An 11193-nucleotide genomic window follows, 5' to 3' on the forward strand; every position below is an offset into this window, starting at 1 on the left:
AACGTATAATTATCATATATTGTATAGTTCGTGATATCATTGGTCAAACTAGACGGTCAAACGTTGTGTAAAATTCTTTTCGGAAATATAAATCTCGACAATTTGGATTGCTTATCATGTTGGCAAGGTTTAATTTATGTAAATATTAATCTTATAAGTATAAAATGATCGCAAAAGTACGGGTCGTTACAATATATATAAAACTACCTTATTCGAAGGTTTAAACTTGAAATCACTAGAACATAGTTTAGTTAATTCTAAACTTGTTCGCAAACAAAAGTTAATCCTTCTAACTTGACTTTTAAAATCAACTAAACACATGTTCTACATCTATATGATATGCTAACTTAATGATTTAAAACCAGAAAACAAGAAAATCACCGTAAAACCGGATATACGTCGTCGTAGTAATACCGCGGGCTGTTTTGGGTTAGTTAATTAAAAACTATGATAAACTTTGATTTAAAAGTTATTATTCTGGAAAAATGATTTTTCTTATGAACATGAAACTATATCCAAAAATCATGGTTAAACTCAAAGTGGAAGTATGTTTTCCAAAATGGTCATCTAGACGTCGTTCTTTCGACTGAAATGACTACCTTTATAAAAATAACTTGTAACCTGTATTTCTGACTATAAACTTATAATTTTTTTGTTTAGATTCATAAAATAGAGTTCAATATGAAATCATAGCAATTTGATTCACTCAAAACGGATTTAAAACGAAGAAGTTATGGGTAAAACAAGATTGGATATTTTTTTGATAGTTGTAGCTACGGGAAATATTGTAACAATTCTATACAAATCATATCCTAGCTAAATTATATTGTATTATACATGTATTCTAATATATTATGTAATCTTGGGATACCATAGACACGTATGCAAATATTTTGACATATCATATCGACCCATGTATATATATTATTTGGAACAACCATAGACGCTCTATATGCAGTAATGTTAGAGTTAGCTATACAGGGTTGAGGTTGATTCCAAAAATATATATACTTTGAGTTGTGATCTAGCCTGAGACATGTATACACTGGGTCGTGAATTGATTCAAGATAATATATATCGATTTATTTCAGTACATCTAATTGTGGACAACTAGTTGTAGGTTACTAACGAGGACAGCTGACTTAATAAACTTAAAACATTAAAACGTATTAAAAATGTTGTAAATATATTTTGAACATACTTTGATATATATGTACATATTTGTTAAAGGTTCGTGAATCAACCAGTGGCCAAGTCTTACTTCCCGACGAAGTAAAAATCTGTGAAAGTGAGTTATAGTCCCACTATTAAAATCTAATATTTTGGGATGAGAATACATGCAATTTTATAAATGTTTTACGAAATAGACACAAGTAAATGAAACTACATTATATGGGTGAATGATCGAAGCCGAATATGTCCCGTTTTAGCTTGGTAGCCTAAGAATTTGGGAACAGACCCCCAAATTGACGCGAATCCTAAAGATAGATCTATCGGGCCCAACAAGCCCCATTCTAGAATTTGAAATGCTTTAGTACTTCGAAATTATCATATCCGATGGGTGTCCCGGAATGATGGGGATATTCTATATGCATCTTGTTAATGTCGGTTACCAGGTGTTCACCATATAAATGAATTTTATCTCTATGTATGGGATGTATATTGAAATATGAAATCTTGTGGTCTATTATTATGATTTGATAATATATAGGTTAAACCTATAACTCACCAACATTTTTTGTTGACGTTTTAAGCATGTTTATTCTCAGGTGATTATTAAGAGCTTCCGCTGTTGCATACTAAAATAAGGACAAGATTTGGAGTCCATGCTTGTATGATAATATGTAAAAACTGCATTCAAGAAACTTATTTTTGATGTAATATATTCTTATTGTAAACCATTATGTAATGGTCGTGTGTAAACGATATATTTTAGATTATCATTATTTGATAATCTACGTAATGCTTTTTAAACCTTTATCGATAAAATAAAGGTTATGGTTGTTTTAAAAATGAATGCAGTCTTTGAAAAACATCTCATATAGAGGTCAAAACCTCGCAACGAAATCAATTAATATGGAACGTATATAATCAATATGAACGGGACATTTCAGTTGGTATCCGAGCGTTGGTCTTAGAGAACCAGAAATTTGCATTAGTGTGTCTTATCGAGTTTGTTAGGATACATTAGTGAGTCTGGACTTTGACCGTGTTTTCTTTAAAAACGATTGCTTAACACTTTTGTTGGAAACTATATATTATTAACATGTAAATATTATGTGATATATTAACCTCTTAATGTGTTTGATTTTGTTTGATAGATGTCTACCACTAGTACAAATCCCATCGACTCACCTAATAATAATGAAGAGTCGAATATAATTTGGGAAGATTCACAAATTCCCTAAGAAGAACCAGAAGAGGAGGAACCGAAAGAAGAGGAACCGGAAGAAGAGGAACCGGAAGAAGAGGAACCAGAAGAAGAGGAACCGGAAGAGGAGGAAACGGAAGAAGAAGAGGTTCCGGAGGAAGAAATATTGATACCTATAGTAAATCGATTAAATAAAAAAAATTATCAACCAACGGACCAAAGTTAAAAATGGTCAATGGTGTTTCCGCCGAGGAAGCAAAATATTGGGAAGATTACCAATTTTCTGATGAATCGGATCCCGATGAGGATTCCGATGATGTTATAAAAATTACCTCGACCCAATTTAATATAGCAAAAGAAAATAATAAGGGAAAAGGTATAAAAATAGAGAAACCTGATTCCAACCCCGATGAACTTTATATGTATCGGCAACGTCCGTATTTCTTAAATTGTAACAATAACCCGGGAACCTCTAAACCACCAAGTTTTTCTAAACCATTGTGGAAAATGACGGCTCGTATTAGAGGAACACCATATATTCCTAGAAAATTAGGAAAACGAACCAAGTCCAAAGAAGAAGAAACCAGTGATTCAGATTAGAGGGTTGTAATCATGTTGTGTATTATATCTATTGTAGTGTGCTTGTACTTTTATGTTCTATGTAAAAATTGCTTGTATTGTTTGTTAATTATCTTTTATGAATCTAATCCTTGTCTATTTTACAGTATAAAAACAAAATGGATGTTAAGGGTAGACAATCGAATATTTTAGAAGATCTACCAGATGATATGATTGAGGAAATCTTATCTAGAGTCGGTCAGAATTCATCAGCACAATTAATTATGGCAAAATTAACTTGTCAAACATTTGAAAGACTTTTCAGAAATGCCTTAGTTTATAAAAGGCTTTCCTTTGATAGGTGGGGTATATCACATTGGGGAGACTGTAAGTTACGCCGTGTTTTCTTTAAAGCGTTAAATGCGGGGAACCCAAATGCAATTTTATGCTACGGATTAAGAACCTATTTTGACTCAACATATCCCAACATAGGATTTCGTGAGTTAGAAAGAGCTTCTAACACGCAACATAAAGAACCATGTTATACTTACGGGTTATTGATGTTCGCTTCTTACCAAAGTGAGAAAAAGAATATCGGGTTACAACTTTTAAATAAAACCTTCCCACAAGTGACGGATTCAGTAGTTGGGGTGAGAAACAAGGTTTTTAGATTATTGCGAGGCTGTTGGACATTACAAAACCCTCGTCCTTTTGACGACATTACAACATACTGCCTAGCCAATGGTCATAACGGTTACTTCCCACAAGACCAAGGATGGGAAGTCATCTTAGTAAAATCAGAATGCATGACTTGTTTCTGGACTTATGAATTACGTATCTTTATTTCTTTTGCTGAACGACTTGCGTATTAACTAGAATTGCCTTTATAGCTGCTGAGTAGCAATGATATTATGTGCTATATTTCATCCTATATGTATAATAGCGATATTGTAAGTTTGTAAAATATTGTATAAAGGTTTGAATGCGAAATATTATTGTAATAAGTTTTTCATATAGAAGCGTAGTAGTTGAGTTGTATAGTAGCTAGTAGGTATGAACTTAACGGGTAGGTACTACCCGAATTAAAACTATAAAATGCTAATATGAAGAAAAAGCTTTTATAAATAAGTTCATATAATGCTACAAAATACTATTGACTACTCTTAAATTCTATATGATTAACTCAATTCTTTTGGCTATTTTTGAAGGAAATGGCACCGCGACTCGTCAGAATTTAAACATGAGCGAGGAAGACTTCCGTGTTTTCCTTGCAGCAAACATAGCCGCGGTACAGGCTGCGATGCAAAATAATAATAACTCTGAATCTAGCAGTGGAACTAATTCCACAAGAAATCGTGTAGGATGCTCCTACAAAGAATTCACTGCCTGCAAACCTTTGGAATTTGATGGAACTGAAGGACCAATTGGATTGAAACGGTGGACCGAGAAAGTCGAATCGGTGTTTGCCATAAGTAAGTGTACTGAAGAGGACAAATTTAAATACGCTACGCATACCTTCACAGGTACTGCGTTAACATGGTGGAACACCTATCTTGAACAGGTAGGACAAAATGCTGCTTACGCACTATCGTGGTCGGCATTCAAGCAATTGATGAACGAGCAGCATCGTCCTAGAAACGAATTCAATAAGCTCAAGGTAGAGCTTAGAGAGTTACGAACACAAGGGTTTGACATTACCACATATGAACGACGATTCACAGAGTTGTGCCTATTATGTCCAGGAACGTTCGAAGATGAAGAAGAGAAGATCGACGTGTTTATAAAAGGGTTAACAGTAAGGATTCAAGAAGATGTGAGTTCACACGAGCCCGCTTCCATACAAAAGGCAAGTCGAATGGCTCATAAACTCATAAATCAGATTGAGGGAAGAATTAAAGAGCAGGCAGCCGAAGAAGCCAACATGAAACAACTCAAGAGAAAGTGGGAAGAAACCAGTGACAAGGGTCACCAATACAACAACAACAACAACAACAATTACAACCACAACCGCAACAACAATCGCAACAATAACCGCAATCGCAACAATAACTACAACAAACGTCCCAACAACAACAACAACTACAACAACCGTTCCAACAACAATAACAATCCCAACAACAACCTCAATAACAACAACGACAACAAAAACCAAAAATGCCAAAGGTGTGAAGAGTACCACCAGAATGGGTTCTGCACGATATTTTGCACCAAGTGTAAAAGAACTGGCCATGGTGCGAAAAAGTGTGAGGTCTACGGACCAAAGTTTAACAGAACTAAAGGAACAAATAGTGGTGAAATAAGTAATGCCGCCTTTGTTTGTTATGGATGTGGAAAACCGGGCCACATTAGAAGTAATTGCCCGAATCAGGGGAATACTAATAGGCAGGGCCGCGGAAGAGTTTTCAATATTAATACGGTAGAAGCGCAGGAAGACCTAGAGCTTTTTACGAGTACGTTTCTTATTAAAAATAAATCTGCTTATGTTTTATTTGATTCGGGTGCGGATAGAAGCTATATGAGTAGAGATTTTTGTGCTAAGTTAAGTTGCCCATTGATGAAGCGACCTGTCCTAATTCATCTGGACGAAGTCATCAACATCTGGTACCATTGCGATGAACGGACCTCTATATGCCATGAAAGACTCCATGTCATATGAACAAATGCACAGCGGAAGATTTCTTTCATATCTGAGAATAAACATGCTTTCAAGTGTCAACCAAAAGGCTGGTGAGTTCATAAGTTTATCATAAAACAATAAAATTAATCATTTTGATAGACCACAAGATTTAATTGCTGCATGGTACAAATGGGCCCGAATCCTATACCCACCTGTAATGTACATGCTATATCTTTTAAATACAGTACATCTTTCTCGTGTACGAAACCATTTTCATAAATCATAGTAACCGTACACATATCTTGTGTACAAAAATAACATACACATAACCTGTGTATAAAATCATTCTCTTGATATATAACATTCACATCAACTAGTGGCAATTATCATGTCCACATAATTCAATGGTGGCAATTATCATGTCCACATAATTCAATGGTGGCAATTATCATGTCCACATAATTCAATAATAATCCGCAGAACTTCTGTCTGCATAATAATTCATTCGAGGAATGTTTTGCTTGTGTCTATCTCGTCAAACATTTATAAAAGCATTTCATGTATTTGCAGTTCAAAACATATTTCAAAAGCATTTAATAAAGCAGTTGTAAAAATAGCGCATGTATTATCAGTCCCAAAAATGTAAAGAGTAAAAGGGAGCAAACGAACTCACCATACTGTATTTTGTAGTAAAAATACATACGACGAAACTGAACAATGTAGGGTTGGCCTCGGATTCACGAACCTAAATCATTCGTATATATATTAATACATATACTTGTGATCGAGTAATTATAATTTCATATATTATGTAATTAATTTGTATATCTTTGAAAATGATTATTATCTATTTAGTTACATATATCTATCTATATATATTTATATATATTAAAAATACTTAATTTATTATATATGGATATTTATATAAAGATTGGTAATCAATTTAATTTATACTTATATGTAGTATGCTTATAAGTATATTTTATATAGATAATAATGTTTACTATATATATAAAATCATATTTAATTATGTTGATATGAAGATTACTAATAATATCATTAATACTACTTAGTGACGTTACTTAATCTAAATGATAATAATAATATTAATCATAGTATTTACGTTAACATAATGATAATAATAATAATACATCTATTAGTAGTTAGTAAATATAATAATAATAATAATAATAGTAATAACAATGTCCTTAGTTATAATTATAATTATAATAATAATAATGATAAATGATAACTAATACTAATGATAATAATATTAATAATAACAATAATACTAATAGTTTTTAAAACGATACAAGTCTTAATTTTTAATGATCTAATACCAAACTTTATTACCTTCATAAAAGTACTAATGATACTTCTAAATATTATGATTAATAACAATTATCATAATATTAACAATAACTAATAATAATAATAATAATAGTATTAACAATGATGATAATGATGATATTAGTTTTGTTAATGATAATAATAATACTCATAATATTGATATTTGTGATATTAATAATTTACACAATAATATAACATAGCTAATAATAATAACAATAATAATAGTAATAATAATAATAATAATAATAATAATAATAATAATAATAATAATAATAATAATAATAATAATAATAATAATAATAATAATAATAATAATAATAATAATAATAATAAAATTAATAATAAAATTAAATAACTAACTCATTAAGCTTTAAAAAAAATGTCTGCCACGAGCCGGGCTCGAACCCACGACCTCTCGAAACCCGACAGTATACTCAAACCATCCATCTGTTTTCAGTTTATCTGATATTACTGATACCCTTTTGTTTTTAACCCATATTGAATCTGTTTTCCCTTTTCTTCTTTCTTCATCACAGATTATACGATCAATCAATTAAACCATCACAACCACCTATTACAATGATTTAGGTTCTTTACAAAAACAGAAACGATTTATATGAGGTGTTTACAAAATTAATCATCAAAGAGAAAAAATAAAAGCAGCAGTAGCTGTAAGTTAAAAAAAACGAGTATGAACTCCTATATTAAATTCAATCTTCCAAACGTTTTTAGATATGAATAAAACATGAAATATGTGCTAAAACCTTCCTAGAATCTTTCTCCATTCTCAATTAAATTGAAAACATAAACATGAACTCTAATTTGATTATTGAACACCCGTTTTACTTTTGAAAATTTAAGTTTGACCTCAGAATGGAAACTCGATAAATGAATCTGGGCTTTGAGCTTTTGCAGATAGTTTCAATGAAGGATTCCTAGGAAAACTACATTATTACATTTTGTAATGGCTTTCGAAATCGTAAATTTTGAAAAATGAAAACAATACAGGGGTCTGGACTCACTGCTTGACTTTTTCAGTTCAAAATCGATAGAATAATTCCTGTTCTAGTTTTTAATTGATAAAGAAGATATGTAAATGAATGACTTCCTCTAAATAAGTGTGTAACTCGTTGGATTATATCACTAATTGGTTTTGACAGTCAACTAAATCAGAAATAAAAAGAAATAAAAATTGGTTATCCTTTTCCTTGATTTGTATGATCGATTGCTATGTGTAACAGATTAAAGGCAAAAACAAAAACGTAACTGCAGATTGAGAGGGACCAGGACTGATTGTTTAACCTATTTCTGTTTCTATATTTTATAATTATTATTTATGTAAATACATATATGTATATTTATTTATTTAATTACCTATATCTGATTATATATTTACATAATCTGTATTTTATATATTATATTTATTTATATATATATATTTATTAGTAGTTACATTATCTGTTTATTAAAATTTAACTAATATTAATAAATACCAATGAATTTACTGATATTAATATTATTAACATTTGTTTTAATAAGGATAGTAATATTAATAATAATAAATGATAAAAATAATTTAATAATAATAATTTCATTACTAAATATAATAGACTATATAAAAATACAATTAATAATTTTTAATATTAATACTGATATAATAATGATACTAATTATAATTATAATAGTTTGTACATAACAAATTTCATATTTGTATCATTATATCATTAATACTGATATTGATATTAATATTTATAATAATAATGAAAGTAATGATATTATAACAATTATAGTTATAGTTATATATATATATATATATATATATATATATATATATATATATATATATATATATATATATATATATATATATATATATATATATATATATATATATATATATATATATATATATATATATATATATATATATATATATATATATATATATATATATATATATATATATATATATATATATATATATATATATATATATATATATATGTGTGTGTGTGTGTGTGTGTGTATTATTTCTTATGAAATTTATTATAATATATCATATAATATCTTTTATTGATTACTTATTGTTTCTAATATTTTTATATATTACAATATACACATAATAATAATTATGTATAGAAATCATATGTATTTATATATAGATTCATTTTAAATTATACTTACTTATTTTGTATCTCATTTTATATATTTATTTCTAATGTTTAAGCTATATTATAAATTCAAATTATAATACAGCCTTAGATTTATATACATATCTATTTACAAAAATTTTGTTCGTGAATCGTCGAGAATAGTCAAACGTTAATTGTATACATAAATACAGTTCAAAGTTTATGAGACTTCAACATTACAAACTTTGCTTATCGTGTCGGAACCCTATAAAGATTAAGGTTTAAATTTGATCAGAAATTTCTGGGTCATCACAGTACCTACTCGTTAAAGAAATTTCGTCCCGAAATTTGATCGAGGTTGTCATGGCTAACTATAAAAATGTTTTCATGACGAATATGAGTTGATAAATAGAGGTTTATCATTATTGAGTAATATAGATAAAACAATTTTGATTACACGAAGAGTATAAGTGAAGCTATCGCAAGAGAGTGAGATGAATAAATGTATACTCGTTTTAACCGATGACGTAGTTACGATCGATTTTAGAAAATAAAGTGCGTCTAATTTTTGACGTTGTCTTGGTTGAATTCCGGAATTCAATGGATTTAAAGAAAATCTTCGAAATCTAAAAGATTTGATTCTTCGGCGAGTAAGGAATTTAAGATCTCTATAATTAAATACGGCGATCTGCCTCGATTACTCTGTCTGATATTTCCATTATAAATTAAACTCTTCCGTTCCATTATTCTCACCATTCCTATACTTTCTTTCTTAGTTCATACATCCAAAAGATTGTGAAAATGCTTAATCCAGTTCTAATCCTTGATATTTTTCTAATTATCATTTCTCTCATCCTTCTTTTCAATCTTCCACCAGAAGAATCTGTTTACTTCTACTATTATCTTAGGGTGATACTATTCTTAATTATACCGTGTCTTTATATTGCTATTTGTATTAGTATCCATGGTTTGTATCTTCCGTATTGTTATTGGGCTTTATATTTTCTCTTATATTTTGGAGCTCTTTGCCTTTTTATTCTCCTCTCGACCTCTAGTAAAGCGAGTAATGGTCCAGAATTCGTAAGTATGGATTTTCGAATGAACTTAATGTTCTAAACAGGAAGGAACGTGATATCACGATTTGCTTTTCAAATTTATCAACATCACGGAAGATAGAACTATCAAGAATACATTTTCTTGATTTATTCAGGAGTTAAGTAGAATGAAAGAGTTATGTAACATGGCACATGATGACGTTATGATCTGTGAATCATCACGTCCCATTAGAAACTCAGCATGACTTACTGTAATATAATCACGTTGATCAAGTGTCATTATATTATACTAACTCAAGCATCAGTTCCCAACATTACTTCAATAACATTCATATTTTAAGCTCGAAAGTTTATAGAATATAGAAACTAACAGTTTCTATATGATGTAACACAGATAGCACTAAGAGATTAATGATTTCAGATAAGAATAGTTATGAAAATATCTTCAGAAATATCGAAGATATTTATGACGATATTTTGGAACTTCTAAGATCAAAAGTTGATGAAGAAGATCCTTTCGCAAGGATTTAGAATTAATAAGGAACAAGATATTCGCTGAAGAGTTCATCAGATACAGAATCATCTGAATTCATTAAGTACAAGTTTAGTCCTTGTGATTTGTCCTCAGTCTCCTTTATAGTTTGCTCAATCCATTTTTCAGTTCCAACTTTTCTGAGCTTTGCCAACATACTATCTTTTATCATCAAACTTCCGATGATTAAGGTTGTTTATGGTTGTCTACGATTTCTGCTACTTCATTCAGCTTTTTCAACATTCTGAGTATTGATTTGTAGACTAGGTGTTTTTCAGAATTTCAGAATGAAAGACCCTAATTCTAAGAGATTATACATATAACTGTTGATGTAGATATGCTGTGAGTTTTCAAAGTACTGATTGCTGATTCTCGGTAATTGGTATGACAATTCTTGTTACAAGATGCGGATGAGTACATGATGAGACTTCAATAGATAAATATAGTGATTTGTCGGAGAGATTTAAGCCAAGGAGCAACGAGGTTGCTGGTACGTCTGCTGGTAATATGATGGAATATAAAAGATTCCCTGGTAACAACAAAAGAGCACGCATATATATCAAGATTATAATAAGGTT

This window comes from Rutidosis leptorrhynchoides, chromosome 2, assembly GCF_046630445.1.
Source record: "Rutidosis leptorrhynchoides isolate AG116_Rl617_1_P2 chromosome 2, CSIRO_AGI_Rlap_v1, whole genome shotgun sequence".
Classification (NCBI taxonomy): Eukaryota; Viridiplantae; Streptophyta; class Magnoliopsida; order Asterales; family Asteraceae; genus Rutidosis; species Rutidosis leptorrhynchoides.